Source organism: Bos mutus, chromosome 1 (genome assembly GCF_027580195.1).
Source record: "Bos mutus isolate GX-2022 chromosome 1, NWIPB_WYAK_1.1, whole genome shotgun sequence".
NCBI classification, from domain to species: Eukaryota; Metazoa; Chordata; class Mammalia; order Artiodactyla; family Bovidae; genus Bos; species Bos mutus.
The window spans coordinates 42,896,976-42,913,364 of NC_091617.1; the positions used below are offsets into that span (position 1 = coordinate 42,896,976).

Here is a 16,389-nt window from a genome sequence, read left to right on the forward strand (position 1 = left end):
AATATATATATTATACATACTATTTATAAACATGTAAACAAAAACTTTTCTACCATGTTTGATAAAGGCTTGAGTAAGAACATCAAAGAAAAAGAAAAGAGATGGAGAAATTGGAAAAGCTAAACTAAATGAAACGGGAGCACTGACTATGAAGTAGAAAAAGTGAAATAAACTAGATAAAAGTAAAAGATCATCTTTTTGATAACATTAAAGCTACAGCAGGTAAACTAAAGACCAGCGCCTTTGATACACAGAACAGGCACCAACCCTCACATTAACCTCATCTATCATCCTGGCCACACTCTGGGAAAATTCTGCCTTCCCATCTCCTAAGAATCACCCAGGACACTGTAGGGACACTCTAGGGTAGAACTACAGTCATTTTTGCCACCTCACGCAGACCTCCAAGTCTGCAGGACACAGACAGTCAGTTTTCTCTAAGTATGCTCATGGCCCTGGAGAGACTGGCAAGTATTTATATGCAAAGCTACTATAAACAGCCTATAAAAAGAAAAGCGAATTCTTAATAATATGCTATTTCCAGCATGCCATGCTATGGCTCAAAAGTCTCCAATGACTTCTCATTGCCTAGAGTTACAGTTCAGACTACTGAGGTGACATTGAAGGCCGTCCACAGGCTGACTCCATCTCTCCTTTCCTGTTTCTTAGCTTCATTGTTCTGCTATACAAACACTTCCCTTAAGTCATGCCGGCCATTTACCATTCTCCACATATTCCTGTGACTCCCCCAGTTGTGTACATCTCCCCCCTTGTCCTAGAATTCATCACTCACCTGTTCCAATTCTACTTTCCACAGTCAACCCAGATGCCAACACCTCCCTGAAACCACTTTGCTACCCAACTAACAGGAATTTCATGGTGTTTTTTTCCTTCCATGAGAGTAGATCTACATTCTTACTATTTCCCTCTGCTTTGAATACCCCACACTGTCTGTATCCATTCTTAATAGGTATTTATTAATTGATTAATTCTAAATTAAAAAAAAAGTTTCCATTTTCAAAGCGCTTTAAAATAAGGTAATAATCTGTAGCTGTTATTACATTCACACAATGGAAACTTCAGAGCCATCTAGTATGTTGTCATTGGATTCCTTTCTTTCCACAAAAGACCAAACTAGGTCATTTCAAACCTCAGTCACCTTCAAGAGATTCTAGAAGGGCACTCGAAGAGTTAGCAAAGAGATCACATTCCTGGATTCCTGATTTGTTGTCCAGATCTGCTAAAGTTAGATTCAGGCAAGTGTGAACTGGAGAAATCAACTAACCGTTAGCACCATCCAAACAAAATGAAAGGAGCTCTTTTGTTACATAGCTGGATATTCAAGTTTGAAAGGAGGGAGTGATGGAGGAAAAAGGAAAAGAAAATACAGCTGTCAATTGCCTTCCTTTTGAATGTGCTTTTCTTGCCTTTTCTGTTTCTATTTTTCACAACTATGTAATGGATCTGGAATGTCTGAAGGCACTAAATCAGAACTGAAAAGGTGATTTGCTATAATCTGATAAGGATATCTACTAATACGTGTATCACCCAGAGGTGCCTCTAACTGGGTCCTAATTAGCTTTCCCAGAAAACATTTCTTCACTAAACTATAAAGTTCCAGAAGTGGTAGCTTTCCTGTGAAATCACATTTGATTTTAAGGGTCAACCCCAGAAGACTCAATGCAGTTTTATTTCTAGATCCAGTAACAAAGCTGTTCATTTCATAGACTTCCTTCAGTGGATTTAGGCATATTCTCAGAGCACAAACATACTATTTGTGAAGGGGGTCTAGAGATGAAAAATTATAACTATTAAGACAAATAATCAATGTCATGAAACATCATGAGTAACATCTGAGTAACTGTTCTAACATCAAGTTTGTGTTTATAATAAAGAACTTAAATGTTTCACCTCATATATCATTAATTCTCCTCATATCCCAGGCACAGGGGGTTGTTGACTCCCAGATGTATCCGAATGAGAATAAGATTAATTATGAAGAAAGCAATTGAGACTTTGAAGTCTAGAGGCAGACAGATGGGATTATGAAAATGTGAAAGTTATGTTCAATGTAACCTTAACACATATGGCAACTGGTATTACTATTATCCAAATACCACTGTTGGATATTTTCTTAATGAATTTCTTTAAAATCCTTTTTTATATCTGTGGACCTTTTACAACCAATGGTTCTTAAAGGGAGGAGGAGATTTTTTGTGCTCCTCCCCCCACAATTTGGGTAAGTGTAGGCACATTTTCAATTCTCATAATTCAAGAAGGAGGGTGCTACTGGCATCTGGTGGGTAGAGGCCAGAGATACTGCTCAACATCCTGTAATAGCCGGAAAAAGTTCTCACCAGAATTATCTGGACCAAGATGTCAACAGTACCCAGTTCAACATATTCTGCTCTTGGTCGTCATTTTTCCTTCTCTTGGAGTCTGATAACCTCTCCCCACTCCACACACAAAGACATCAGGACTAACCTGAGGCCAGCTCAGGCATTCTATATGGTGGCCCCTGGTGGCTCAGACGGCAAAGCGTCTGCCTGCAAAGCAGGAGACCCGGGTTCAATTCCTGGGTCGGGAAGATCCCCTGGAGAAAGAAATGGCAATCCACTCCAGCACTCTTGCCTGGAAAATCCCATGAACGGAGGAGCCTGATAGCCTACAGTCCATGAGGTCACAAAGAGTCGGGCACGACTGAGTGACTTCACTCATGTGGAGGGTGCACATGCTCTGGCAGCTCACCAAATATGGCTCACCTTCTCGTTAGCTTGAGCTAGTTGCTTAACCCTTTGAAATTCCTTTCTTTAAAAAAAAAAAAAAAAAAAAAAGAAACTACACAATATGAATCATATCTAACTCCATAAGGTTGTGGTGAAATGAATCAAGTTTCATATATGTATATATTACTATACATTTATATAGTTATATATCAATAGTGTCAGTAAAAGTTATTGCCCTTGTTCTTTTCAGGCCCATCCATCCATCTCCCTGCCCCTTTCTTTCCCCTTGTCTGTACCCCTCATCCTCAAGGCTCAGGTTCTCTCTTTTCAAATGCTTTAATTCCTGTGGTGGCAAAAAAAAATCAAACTTGGGCTAGGAAGTGAGTCACGGCTCAGCAGCTAAAGGAGTTTGTTTTTCTTTCTCTGAATGTATTTCTTAAGAATTTCGGCCTGATCCTTCAGCCTCTTGTTGGTTGAATCCTCTTAATGTTTAAGACACACAGAGAGCTATGGCACCAAGACGTTTTCCAATTGCTAGGAATGAGAGTTTTTAAAATACCGAAAATAACCAGAGGGCAGAGAGCCCTGCAATCCTGTTACATAAGCAGATGTTGGAGGACCGAGGCTGGTTTTGAGGTTCCTTTCTCCACAAGCCAATCTCCGCTGATCCTCTCCAACCTTTGCTGGATTTACCTTAATGCTGCAGAAGTCTCCAGAGGGGCCTCTGGACGCTGCGCACTACCGGCAGCACCGGGAGAACTTGCTGGTCACAAAGCACAGTGGGGAGTGATGAGTGAAGGGCCGGCTTTCACCCGCGGGGGGTGGGAGACAGGACGCAGGAGGGCGGCCGCATCGCAGCCGGCTGTGGACAGCCCTTCTCCGCGCCCACCCAGAGCTCGGGATGTGCTACTCCGACGGCCAGCTTCCCCTCCTTTCCCTTGCCTGTGAAATTTCTAATATTCCTGAACCGTTATTTAGGTTTTCGAATTCACAGAAAATACCTATTGTTATCTCCGTCACTCACAACTCGCTCCCCAACACCACTACCACCTAAAATGTCATACAAAATGGCAAATAATCAAATTCCCCTTTCCCTCCGTATCTTGCTTGTTTAACTGTCTCAGTCTCCTATTCATTTTCTCCCCCAATCTCTTCCCTGTTTGTGGACTACATCCCTTTATAAGTTTTCTCTCTTGTCTCTCTCTTTTTCTCTTCTTCTCCCTCCTCTCCCATTTCCACTGCTTCCTCCGCTCCTTAACCCTCCTCCCTCCCCGCCCCTCCTCCCGCTCTCCGGCTCCTGGCTCTGCCCTCGCCGCCCCTCCCCAGAGAAGAGTGTCCAGCTTCCCGGGGCTGCCCGCCCGCTGCTGCTTCTCTGCCCACCTACCATGAGGAGCGGCTCCTCCCACCTGCCCATAAAAGCCAAGTGCATGTTACCAGCAGCGGATCAGAGCACTTTCCCGGTCCTCTCCTGTGGGAGCCCCCGAGCCTCTCTCCTGGATCTTACGTGCTCAAGGTAAGATAACCCTTCTGCAGGCATCTGACCTACTGGGGGTTGCTTCGGGGAATCAGTTTCCCCTGGTCAACGTGCTTACTGTTTGGTTAGAGCTGATTCTTATGAATGCCAGATCGGCTGCTCCTTTAAACCAGCAACTGGTTTGAAAACAAACTTCTGTTTGAACGGTAAAATAAAAGTTCGTTTGGGGCAGAAACAGCAGCATAAATATTGCAAAAACCTTTTCGCCTTTTAAATCACTTTTGCCCCCGGTTGCTGGCTGTTGCCGAGGTTAAAGTGTATCCGTTTGGGGTGCTTTCCTGACCGCTTTTCATTGTAAATATTTCACGTAACAGTGGGGGCAAGGATAACTTTGTCCCATTGTCAAAAATGTACTTTAAAAGAACACAATTAGTTTCCTAAAAATAGCACAAAGGTCTGCTAACAATTTTGCCATGTTTTCCAAACCCCCAAGACAGCTTCTGTGAGTCCTTTAAAAAATATCTTTCCAGGTTTAAGTGCTTGGAAAAAATGATGCCAACGGGTACCATTTGCCCAGAGACCATAATCAGGTGGCTGGTAAGATAGGAAAGAACAAATCCAAATTGACAAGCTACAGCACAACGTGAGAGCACAAAGTTGTCTTTTCAAGACGTCCTAAAATGAGAATTGTGCTGATATACAAAAGTGTATAAAAGAACTTCATGAATTTCTATACACACACCTAAACATAAAGCATTTCAATGTGTTCCACAGTCAGAGAAAAATACAGGCCAGATTATCCAATACTTCTGTTTACACCCGAGGGTTGTAAAGAACGATCAGCTTGAAGGCTTTGGAAGTTTGATCCCTGCTTGTCACCTTCTTTTCCCTTATCTAGTAAAAATTGATCTGATTGGCAGATAGATAGTCTTTAAGCTACCCTCATTTTTAAAGATTTCGGACTTTACATCCTGATCTCTGAGGTCTGAGAATGTGTGTCGTGCACCTGTGAAGGAAAAACGTCCGCCCCAGCTACTTCTGGAAAACCAGACACTTAGTCCATGAAGTTTGCAGTCAGAATCTGCGGGCTGTGTGGGATGAAACTCTCTCATGTGGGAGAAAAACCCTCTTCAAATATTTCCTCTGGGGAATTGCACAAGCCAGCTGAGAGACGGCAAACCAAAGCTGGCAGTCAGGAAACCAAACCACTGTTTCAGCCCTCAAGGTTCTTAAAGTAAGAGAGGAAAAGTTTTCCTCTTTTTTTTTTTTTTGGTTTGTTTATATTGTTTCACTTGAAAAAGGAAAAGTCTCCAAAGCTGTAAAAAATTCTTCACTATTAAAGAACATAGAATCATTAGAAGTTTAACTGAGGGTCTTCCAAACCTTTCCTCCTTATCGCTTGCATATCAAAAGAAATAATAAAGATATTTAAAATTTCTATTTGGCATGGAGAGGATTCAATGCTATTATTCAAATGAAAAAGTTATATGTAAAACTTTCTGTCATGTGAAATTTTGCTTCATTGGAAAAAATTATTACTAGGAGTGCGGTTTCCTTTAAGAAAATGATATAAAATTACTATTGGCCATGATAATATGTGACCTGAGCATATTAAAATACCTTTTATCTCAAGCCACAGTGCAGACTGCTTGCTTTGTATTTGCTGTAAGTGGGTAATCAACCATGACAAGAGCACAGGTATGGGACCGGGCCAAACCAAGTGTGTGGTATGTCCAAGCTAATTCCTCTTTTATGTTAGTGCCGGATTCACGCCCATCATCACAAGGGTGAAAAGACACTGCTTCATTCACCAGATCCCCTTGAGGAAAGTTATCTTTTCTGGGAGGAAAAAAAAAAAAAGTGCTGCCAGTGTAAAAGAGCTCCCTGTTATTCCTAAATGTGGGGATGAAAAGTGTTCCCCCAGGGTTTGCTTCTGCTTTTCCTGGCAGTTAATCCACTCTACCAGCTATGAACCATTTCATAGTAACTGCTTTCCCCATGTGCCATCACATTCAACACCCTAAATAACTAGATGAGATCATCCTAGACTGCTCATGACCTCACTTTCCCAGGGGTCTTTACCAGACACTAAAAATGATACTTTCTCCATAGTTTCCTCCTTAAGTTTATAGAAAAACCAGTAGTGGGGATTCATCGAGTCCCCACCAGTGACTCCCCCCTTGCACAGAACATACAGGCATGAGTCTTGTCTATGCCATTGTATAGCTGCCCCTGGATTGGGTTGCTTCATGGCCATACCTACCCCATACCACTCCAGCAAAATTTGAATGACTCCTTTAATGTTTCTTATAAAAGAAAAGTGACTGCATGTTTCACTAGAGACACACGGGAAGGGTGCTCGGTTGATCTGGAGGGCCTGTTACATCTAGGGAAACACACATTTTAGATCTTCTGCTATTCCCAAAATTATAAAACAATATTCTTCCCATGATCAGAAGGTATATCCTACCTTAATTCCATTTGTGAAACAAAAGATGAAATGAACAGAGAATTGAGAGGGAAGCTGGGCAGAACTGCTCCTAGAAAGTGCCCTAGAAGAGAAAGATCAGAATCTCTGTAACAAATGCAACTTCTTTTTGTTCTTTTTTATGTGGAATATGAGGAACAAAATCCATATCTGCTGCTGTTGTTTTTTTAATCAATGAGTGTTTCTAATAATTTAAGATTCATCTCTACTACACCCTTCTGTAACAGAAAGAACAGCCCTTCTAGAGACCAAAATGATTTCAGGTCTGTCCCACATTAAAACTCATAGATATTTGCCAGTTATAATTTTATAATAAAAGCTACATTCTGAATATAAAAATCCTCAGAACACATTTTTAACTAATGGGTAGTTCATGTCAACAAAGCCACCTCTAACTCTCTCAAAGGGTCCAATGTTCAGTAACTATTTGAAAGTTAGAAGTTAGAGGCAGCTGTCTACTCCTCCCTATCCATGGTCTTCAACTGTGATATGGCAACCTGCAGCGTGATTGAGATGCAGCGGTATTTGCCAATCTCTGGTCCTCCAAGTAACCCTCTGGAAGGGCCTTGGCTTCCTTCTCTTCAGGCCTTGGCTTCCTTCTCTTCCACCAAGCCCCCGTGAACATCCATATGCATAACTCAAGGAAAGTATAGATCTCGAGACTAGAGTGCCGTCTTCTGAGAGTTTCATTGTTCTAGCTACTGAGTGAAATGAAAATAAAGATACAGAGAGAAGAATGAGTGTCCTGTGGAATTTAGAGAATCACTTTAGCATTGTGTAAAAAAGAACCCCTTACTACCCAAAGCATCTAAAAATTTAAATTAAGAAATAAAAAGGCCAGCTTACAGGTTGTTTCAAAATGTTAAGGATATAATGAAAAAGATCTTCCAATGACCTGACAGTCATTAACATCAGTTTATACCCCCAAGTACTAATTTAGAGCTCTGCTAAACTTCCCCTTTGCAGAGACCCAAGGAGTGAAGACTGGGAAAGAATAGTAACCACATTTCAGCACCAACAGAGAAGCCACTAATTAGACATTTCACTATTGACTTGGGAACTACATTTGCTGTTTGAGGAAGGAGGTTCTTACAGTCTATCTTCAAGCAAATAGATTTGCAACAAGAGGGCTAAAGGGAGTCACACACGGTCAGAATGTCTATAATCTGGGGGCCCTGTGAAAGCAAATCCACAAAGCTGTTGAAATTGCAAGGAATCAAACTGAAGTGACTGAAACAAAAATGTTCCCAAAAACTGATCATAGAGTAATCTGCTAAAATAATAATAAATTCCCACTTCTCAGTGTAACATAACAGCAAAAGCTATTATGGACACCTATAACTGATTATGTAAAATATCAAAACATATTGATGGTCTACCTTCAATCTCCTCTGTTAATTTTGGGCTCACTTCTACTGTCCTTCCTGGAAAATGAAAGCTGTCCTCTCCTTCAGTACAGGATTTACAGATGCAGTCATGTCTCTCTGTGCTACCTCCTTTTTTTTTTTTTTCAGTGAAAGAAATCTCTATTCAATCCTTATAGATCTTATAGTTTCTGGAGTACCACCCATAACTGTGGCATTTCTCATTATCAAAAGGCTCATACTTCTCTTAAACAGGTGATGTAGATTTTCACTCCAACAAATAATAAACCTTTACATTTTTCTAAATCTTAATTCATATACCTAGAAGATAGGTAACTTAAACTTGCTACATGCCTCCAAACTGAAATGAAGTATCTAAGCAGTTTTATTTATCTAGGCTGTAGTCTAACTTCTTGGGGTTTAAACTTTTATTTAGGGAATCACACAGTACAAAGGCTGAAAGAATCCTTGGAGCTAATTTTAACAAAGTTAATTTTACAGATGAGAAAAGTCAGAGAGGCTGATGTTTCCTAAGGTCACCCAGACATGAGTAGGAGAAGCAGGACTCGAGTTCATATAACCAAACTCTCTGTTCAGGGCTCTATTTTGAATAATTATCATGTGTCTTCCCCATACAGTGTGTATCTAAGATGTCTCTGACTATGACGAGAATTCTGTTGAAACATAAAATATAGAGTTCTTAAAAACCGTAACTGGTAGAGGTTTGGGGCTTCAGCTGTACCTCTCCTACAGAACATTCAGAAACACTGGTACAATCCCTTATGAAGAGTGAAGTCTCTGGTTGTCACCATCACTGGCACCTTGTGTGTCTTTATCTTCATTCCAGGGTCTTATATGTAATAGCTGCTTGGTAAACCTGTGTTGAGAGAGTGAGTGACTGATAAAAAAAAAAAAGGCTAAGTATAAAATATCCATATTTCTTAACTCCTTCCATAAAAATCCTTACAAGCCTATAGGTACTTATAGAGACTCAGATCCAAGTATATGAAATTTAAGATTCCCTGGTGCTTTAAGTAATGTAGGAGAGTTCATTTAGCCTTATCAATGGCTGAGCCATTTCCCTGCCTACAGAGATTTCATTAATCCTTACATTTGCCTGAGTTCTAGGAATAATGCTATTTTTTGCAACAGGCTTAAGATTGAGTTCCAATTTTTCCATGACAGAACAAATGTATTATTATTTATGTGATGATTTACAGCATAACCTTCCTCTTCTGGCATCACATTGACAGTGTGTTATCAATATACCTGGAATCTCCTCAGGTCTTTAATGAAAGAAATGACAAAATATGCATAATGGACCATTAAGGAACATACTGGTTAAGGAGTGTAGGCATGAGAAGTGTTATGACACCAGAGAGGGATTATCAAGAGGTCAAGAGTATAGACAAGATAGTGCAGCTAAGAGGATCCATTCCTCTAAAACAGAAGAGGGAGAAACTCCGGAGAAGAGATTTTTTTAACATGATTGTCATAGCTAAGACCCACTCAAATGTTTGGGAAGTAAAACCTTATTTGGGTCAGACTTCTTTCTGTATAGTACAATATTAGGAATGGCTCACATGGGGAAAAGCTTTATAAATTTTACATCTATTAAAACTCTTCTTAACCCTTAACTGGACTTCCACTGAGAAAAGAACCTCACTTGACCTCATTTTAAACTTGATCCTGACCCAGAGTACTAACTCCATGGATATAATGTCATCAAAATGCTCTCTGCTAAGATAAAAATACAACTTTTTGTAATACATAAAGTTACCCCAATGTGGAAAGTGATAAAGGTATAAAAGAATATTCTTGTCTTTTCTAGAAAGAACTTACTGAGAAAGAGAAAGATGTTACCTCAGATGCTTCTTCACTTTCCTCTAAAGCATGCCTGACAATTGTTTGCAAAACTTTGAAATAGTCATTGTGTTTCTGAAATTGGTTTATTGTATGTTAAAATTTACATGGTCCGTGACTAAGCTTCATTGTGAAAACATACTTTTAAGTAAGTCTTTCTTGAAGACTGTCTTTCTTAAGCTCTCTTGAAGTGTTTACATCTCAGGATATTTAAGCATTGGCATCATTTGATGTGCTGAGATTAAAGACAATTAGTCACTTCATGCACTACTTTTCCAACTAACTGAATAGGCCTGGGTGTGGATGTCAGCTGTTGGCTTCTCCAGGAAATAAAATGTATCAGCCTGTTGGGGAGCTTTTCTAGTCCTCTCTGCTAGCTAGATAAAACAGCTGTTTTGCTGAAATTCTAGGCCACCATTAAGGTTTCATCTATTAGGGAACTATGGCCGATTTAGAAAGACATTCGGCCACCCAGCAGTGGCGTGGCTAAGCCACAGCTGCCCTCAGTTCAACAGCAGGACAGCAGACCTTCCGAGCTGGTTGAAGAGTGTTGTCCTGGGGCAGCTGGGAGATATTTTGTGAGCTCTTATCCCATTTAGTATGTTTCCTCTATCATACCGTGTGCACGCTAAAGATAAATCTAAACTTGGTTCATAAATTCAAAGTGATGACTGTACATTATTATATTTCTTTGAAGATCTGTACTTAACAATTTTCCCATCCAGAGGTCATAGTGTTCATCGTGCTATAAAGCCAAACAAGTAGCCTCTTGTTAAAGGGCACGTACAAGACAAGCCTGAGGAATACAGGAAGGGAGACGCTAGGTGGAGCTAAGACTTTGAGGCTTAGGTGACCAAGACTGTTGAGGTAGAAAGAATGAAGGAAGATAAAGGATTTGCAGCAAAAATAGGCTATTGGATCCACAGTCCCTAACTTCAAGTCCAGTTCCCTTCTAGCTCCCAGCTGACTCTAGTCCCCTGCTGTCCCCATGACTGGGGAGGGAGGTTATTGACCAGTAGAGGGAGCTGGGGGGTTGAGTGTCTAAGAACAGAAAACTGATTTGTTCCCAGAGGGAGCCTTCAGATTTTCATTTTTCTGATAAAAGACAGAACAAGGTGTCCTCTACAACCAGTGGCTAAAATGTAGCACAGGAGTATACCACATTGCTGATTTTCCTTTAAAAAAAAATCCCAATTTAAGCCTCTACAAATAAATCACCTGCATTTCAGCAATGCCAGAAATGTCCAGGCATGTAGGAGTTTATTTGAAAGAAAACCATGGCAATCTTAGAAAATGTTCTTGCCGAGGCCACCACCAGCCAAGACTTAAATGTTCAGGACTAAACGCTCAATTCAGGAATAAATAAACCACATCAGCTGGGGGTCCGCAGGAGACAAGCACAGAGTCAAGGGCCGAGAAAACCTCCTGGGTTCCAAAGGGAAGCCCTAGCGTCCTGCCAGGATCAACCCTTGGTCCCCAGGAGAGGGGAAGGGAAATGCAAGAAAGAGGGAGGCAGAAATGGGCCAAAAAGGCTTTATCCAATCAAGACAGCCCAGAACTTGCATTCCAGGATCCTCATTTCTCTGGGGCAGCAGTCAGTCTTGCCTAGACCGAAGTGAATACCTTTCTGTTGAACATTTCCATTGCGCAGTGGTGTGGGGATGGCTTGTTAAGACTTGAGACAATTGCAAAATTCAGAACCCTCTAGAGGATAGAGATCAATTAGGACCATTAAAAAAAAAAATCCCTGGCATACAAGGAAAGAGCAGCTTGCTTTGTAAAACTTATGACATTCATAGGAAAACAGAGCAATCCTCTCTCTAGGACTATTAGTGATCTCAGTAGAGATGAAGCTGTGAAGTTGGTACGCATGTGGCCTGAGAATCCTCTGTTCTACGAATCTTTAGTGTTTTAGTCCCCAGAACACCTTGACTGTTTCTGGGGCCTTGATCATCTTTATGCCTTAATTTATTTATCTTGAATAGAAGAACAATTCTCAAAGAACCCCTCTCTTTAGAGGCAATTAAGGTCTTGCCAAAAATTTTACAGAATGGTGCTACTTAAACATACATAGTTAATGGATTGGACTCAGGACACCTGGAGATGGCTCTTGGCATTTACAAAGAACCAAGTTAAAATGGAATACAGTGCCAAATAAGCACCTAACTTTCCAAGATGTACTAAGAGCATTTTTATTTCTTATAGTACAGAGGACAATATTACATGTCTCAAGGGGCCAGATAAGGCCTAGGGTAAGTAGAAAAAGGGAAAGAAACAATAATTAAACTATGACTTCAAGAGTCTCAAGAGGCCTATACGTTCACCTATTCATTATCTTGACACCAGTCAAAAGATAATTCCTCATACAGAAAAAAAAGTTTTTGTGATTTTTAAAGTTGTTTTACTGGAGAATATTTTTAATAGTGACTCTTATAGTATAAAATTTCTAAATGCCACTTCTTCAGCATTTTCCAAAGTATGTTTCAAAACCAGTAATATGTGGGATACTAACATGTTTATACAGAAAAAGGTTCTATGGTCAAACAAACTTTAGAAATACTTAATCAAATAACATGAGCAATTTTACTTATTATTTTACAATTGATACAAGTAATTTTACCAATTACTTATTATTTTACAATTTTACTTACAAGATTTAATAAAGACCTTAATATGCTCTGTATATTTTCATTCTTCAAAAAAGTTACAGTAAATAGTGTGCACCCAACATATTCGATAACAAATCTTCTCAACCTGAGGGCATCTCTCTGGTCTGGTATTTTATGGGATAGTTTAGGAATCACAAGCCTCAACTGTTCTCAGTTTAAATTATTCCAAGACTTACTGGGACATGATATTTTCAGTGTTACTAGTTAATATGTAATATACATTGATTGTCAGTATAGATTATGTGCTATGTCAAACCATAAAGTAAGAAATAATCCCAGTGTGATTTCCAAACCCAATTGAAAAGGGACGAAAAGAAGCAAATGAACATGTCTTGGTCCCATGACTAAGTTCTTTATGATAAGAACAGCAGAAATGTTAAAATAATTTACCAATAGTTAAGTTAAACAGTAAATGAGAGAGAAAAAGAGGGGAGGGAGTGATGGAAAGAAAGCAAGAAAGGAAAGAGGGGAAGCAGGGAGAATATTGGATAGACTGAAATGATCTCTTCCTTCCCTCATCTTTCTCAGTGTCAGGATATTGTATTACAAATAGAGAAACGGCCAACAATGAGTAATAAGTCAGTAAATGGGCAGCCTGGATAATTTTATGAATTAGCTCAACAGCCCCTGAGCTGTTCAACATAAACACCACTAATTAATCAAGATCATTAACCAAACATTTTTCTTGGGAATTTACTTTATCGCCATCAATAGGGAGCTAATTCCTGGAATAGGAACACATTGATATTCTAGTATATCTTGCTACATCAGGGCTTATTGGTTTACCTATGACACTCAGACCTCCTACCCATATCAAATTGATTACTTCTCTTCGGGTTCTACTCTGGAACATCTCTTTCCCCTTTACAAAGATCACGCTTGGAAGCCAGTATCCCAAAAGCATTGCAGTGTAGCATCCTCTCCTTTAAGAAAATAAGTTCACAGTCATCCAAGGGAAAAACTCAGACTCATCATTTCTAGTTACAAGTATAGACACTATCTAGTAAGTGTCTCACAGAAGCAGACACCGTACTGCTCTCATTACCTCTATTCCTTACACCAGCAGTACAAAGGTGGTATTATCATTCCCAATTCAAAGATGAGAAAAACAGAGCACCTATTTGGTCAAGCAACTTGCCCAGGGTCACCCAACTAGAAGTGGCAGAGCCAGGATTCCCATCCCAGTCATGCTCCAAAGGCCGTAGGTTTCCTTCTCCTCCACGGCGCCTCTCCTGAGGTCTCATCATATCACAAAAGGAAGAAAAAATATCGACTCCCTGTGTCACTACCTCTGACTCATAAAGAAAGTCAGAGAATTCCAATGGCTCTCTTCCTAGACACTGCCTACTGGCTCTGTTTTTTGTTTAATACTGTGATTTTAATTTCTTTTTCTTTTTTGTATTTTTTTCCTAAAAGCATGCTGCCATTTCAGAGCCAAAGAAGTAAGGTCTGTGTAACTAGAAAAATAAACAAAAAAAAGCTATCATTTCTCCCTGGGGTAATTTATAAGGTCTAAGGTTTCTCCATAAATTTTCCCCAAGTGATCCCAAGTTGCTTGGCATGAGTCTGGGAAAAAGAGTGACAAGCAAGCATGTCATTCCTCAGGCAGGAGAAATTCCCATGAGTATATGAGGAACAGCCTAGAACAAAGGTACTCTGGCGTGTGAAACACACTTGAATCCGGCTCCCTGGATCATTCTTTGACTCTTGCTGTATTCCATACCCAGGTGAAGAGAGTAAAGACAGTTTAACTGAGGCCCCAAGCCATGTGAGTCACCTAGACAAAAGTCTATTGTCTTTACACCTGCTGCTTAAGCTATTTGAGGGTGTACAGGTATCCTCCACTTTCCAAAAGTTCACTTTATGCCACTTCACTTCTATGAAAGACCTATATTACTACCTGTTTCTGCTAATCTAAAGAAATCCAAAGAAGATTTTCACCTTTATGGCGGGGCGGGGGGGGGCAGGGGTGAAAAAAATGCAACAGTGTTGGCTTGGCCAAAAAGTTCATTCACATTTTTCCGTAAGATGGTATTGAAAATCCAAACAAACTTTTTGGCCAACCTAATAGCATTCAGCACTGCCAAGCTCCTTCCCCAGGAATTGCACTCAGCATCAAGCTGTCATAGCTCTGAACTGTGTCTGTAAGCATCTGTGCTTATTCTGGATTTATTTTCTGCACAAGACGTGTCCTAAGGTACCTGCTTCTTCACTTTACCCCATTTTCCCTTATGAAAGATTTCATATGAATGTTCTGATTTCAGATAGCAGGGGAAGCTTGTATGTAGAAAATAGTTACACTCTGAGCCCTTCCTTTGTGCTGTACCAAAGACAAAAGAGGAAAGAAGGTCTAGGTCTTTCCACATGGTCACATTCTGCTTAACTTTATAGTTTTGTGCTTGATCTTCCCTCTCTGCCTGGAGCATTCCTCATTTGATCTACTGGCTTAATTTGTACTCCTCCTCTGAGATTCAGATCAGCAAACTTCCCCTCTGAAAAGACCTGCCTGCACCTGGCCTGTCTTGACGACGTGTGCACCTCCCCACGCCCACTAGTGTTCTGTACACAGCCCTGTCACGGCCACATCTTTGTATAAGACAGTGATCCCCTTGTAGGATTCATGTGCTGTTTATCGCTGCACCTTCGATGCTTAGCACACAAGAAAAACTTAATAAATGTGAAAAGACAAAAAGGGATGAGGGGACAAAATGCAATGATGGTACATGAGAGGCTCTAAATATGCTTTTCCCTCTCCCTGTAGTTGTTCCAAGAAGCGCACACACAAACACAAATGCGCACACACACACACACACACACACAGCATTACTAGGCTCAACTCTGTAGCTGTTTGTAAGGCTCAGGACGAACTCCCAGTGGGAGATTAATATCAAATATGAGGCTTCTGAATACCTAACTACATAAGGAAAGATTATTTGCTGGGTGGTGCCACTGCCCCAGGACTATCAGTAACCTGCTCAAAACTATTTATTAGCATTAGAAAACAGATCAAACATCTTAGCTTGCCAGCCAGTCCCTCCATCTCTCTTACCCCAATCCAGCTTTCCATTTTCATCCCTCTCCAGCATGTACCAGGAATTTGACCTAAGTCAGATGGACTGTTCTTCCCCCAAATATTCTTTCCCCTTTTTTCTACTGACTATGCCCCACTGTCCTTTACGCTTGTCAAAATAACCATAAATTCAAGGCCCTACTAAGATCTTCCTAAGTACTGCAGCCTGCATTGATTCTTCCTTATTCTCATCTGGTTGGTAGTTATTGTAAATATCAATTATGTGATGCCTGTACCCTGTATTGAAGAAACTGGGGCTGTCTATTAGAACTTGCTGCAATTATAGAAATGTGTCATAACTGAACCGTCCAAAATGGTAGCCACCAGCTCTATACGGCAACTGAGTACTTAACATGTGGCTAGTGCAACTGAGGTACTGACTTTTATTTTATATTTTTGTAGTCTCTTTAAAAATGACATAGCCACATGTAGCTAGTGGCTACTGTATTGGGCAACACAGAATATTTAACTTTTTGTGTGCTATGTCTTGTATCCTTGATGAACATATAAACTATTGGGGAAAAAAATTGAATTCAGTTCTTTTTTGTATCCTCAGCTCATGCCATGATTGCAGTAGTATTCAACAAATGTTGTGGTCAGTGCATTGCTAGACTACTGGGTCTGCCTCTGATAGTTATACTCTCTTGAAGAAGTCCTCTCCCATATGTACATAATATTAATAAAAGAATACAGATTGTCTTTGCTTAATGGTTTAAACTCACTCAGAATGGCACT

At 40.2% G+C, this 16,389-nt stretch overlaps 1 protein-coding gene across 1 annotated transcript in view; it reads left to right on the forward strand.

The window, feature by feature from the left end:
• Positions 1–4,049: 4,049 nt before the first annotated feature.
• COL8A1 (collagen type VIII alpha 1 chain) overlaps positions 4,050–16,389 on the forward strand; it is a 171,955-nt gene continuing 159,615 nt past the window's right edge. The window contains exon 1 of the mRNA XM_005896832.2: positions 4,050–4,239. The gene's annotated coding sequence lies outside the window, so the exon portion shown is untranslated. The remainder of the gene's footprint in view (positions 4,240–16,389) is intronic.